This window comes from Gossypium hirsutum, chromosome A02 (genome assembly GCF_007990345.1).
Source record: "Gossypium hirsutum isolate 1008001.06 chromosome A02, Gossypium_hirsutum_v2.1, whole genome shotgun sequence".
In the NCBI taxonomy this organism is placed as follows: Eukaryota; Viridiplantae; Streptophyta; class Magnoliopsida; order Malvales; family Malvaceae; genus Gossypium; species Gossypium hirsutum.
The window spans coordinates 24,170,260-24,172,173 of NC_053425.1; positions in this window are offsets into that span (position 1 = coordinate 24,170,260).

Below are 1,914 nucleotides of genomic sequence, written 5' to 3' on the forward strand. Positions count from 1 at the left end.
TTGGCAACAGTTCGACTACCACTTGCACTTCCGGGATGTCTCGGAGGTCTGCCTTAAGAAATAGGAGCATTCGGTTGTGGAGGTAATTCAACCTCTTTATTAGCTCACTCTGGGCAGTCTCTGAGAAAATGGTCCAGAGACCCACATCTAAAACACGCACCACTCTTCATTCGACACTCTCCGAAGTGAAATTTGTTACAGCTTTTACACTTCGGCTTTTGATCATCTACGCTTCCCACACTAGTTACCATAGGGGAAGAAAACTTCAGGAGCTTCTTGCTCTACCCAAGTATCCTACTGATGAAGTGGAACGTTCTTGGTGACTTCTTGATTTCTTTGTAGGGAAGGAGTGTGCTCTGCCGCTAGACCTCTTACTCAAAACTCGAGCCTCTCTCTTAGTTTGCTTTCTTTTATTATTTAGCTCTTCAAACTTCTTGGCCCGATTAGCTAATGCGGTGAACTCTCGTATCTCAAGGATCTCGATCAGCGATTTAATTTCCTCATTCAAGCCTTCCTCAAAGCGCTTACACATTTCTATCTCTGATTGGACCCACTCCGTTGCATATTGACTTAACCTCATGAATTCCCTTTCGTACTCTGACACAATCTTATTTCCCTTTCTGAGTTCCAGGAACTCCTTTCACTTCAAGTCTAAAAATCTTTGACTGATGTATTTCTTTTTAAATTCAGCTTGGAAGAACTCCCATGTAATGTCTTCCTTCAGTACCACTGAGGATATCGTCTTCCACCAATGATATGTTGTATCTTTTAGAAGAGATACAGCACACTTCAAGCATTCCTCGGGTGTACATGACAATTCATCCAAAACTCGCACAATATTCTCGAGCCAGAACTCAACTCGTTCAGCATCATCATCAACCTTAGCTCTAAACTCTTCAGCCCCATATTTTCTAAATTTGTCCACTGAGGCTTTACCAATTCTCATGGGTGCCATACCCTGTGGCACTTCTCCTTTAGGCCAAGCAGAGGGCGGAGGAGGTTGTGGTATATTGGGGCGGTTTCTCAAATAATCCCTAAACCATTCATCCATCATATCGAAGAAGGCAACTCTTGCCTCTTCCTAGACTTCAGACATAGGCTTTCTACTACTACTAGAGACAGCTCATTGTATGGAAGCTGGAAAATGGCTCTCGGCTCCATCAGACTCATCTTGGGCTTTATTAGAAGACATTTACGATATTCAAATACAATTAAAAATGGTTAGGAGATGTCACATTATCATAACTTGTATAATGGCATGTATGGCTATACTCAATACATGCCACGTTAGTTTGAGAATCAAGTAAATCTTAGCTCTGATAACACTAAATGTAACACCCCTTACCCATACCCAAGATCAAAACAAGTACGAGGAATTACCAAACACATACTCGAATATATTTGGAAGATACGGGTTATAAAATTTCATTCTAATTTAAAACCGATCAAATAACATCATAGTGTCCCGATTATGGACCTAGGAGGCCCAAAATATATATTAAAAGTGATTCGGGACTAAACCTAGAACTACAAAAAATTTTAGTAAAATTACTAGGGTTATGCCTCACACGCCCGTGTGGAGACAAAGCACACACCCGTGTGCTTAGGGACACGCCCTTGTGTTTTACCCGTGTTGAATTATTCAGATTTATTTTCCATTTCGAACCTACAGGGGTTTTCACACAGCCAAGCAGATGTCCGTATCTCTGGCCCGTGTCCCTCACACTGCCTAGACATGCCCGTGTCATCGTCCGTGTCCAAAAATCAGACATTTTGTTTATGACATCATCACTCATTTTGAGGCACACGGCCAAGGCACATGTAATGCCCTAAATCTCAAAAACCCTGTTTAAATTATTTTTGTGTGTTTGTGACATGGATACATGTCTGACTTAGTGATCTAATGCTCTGGGA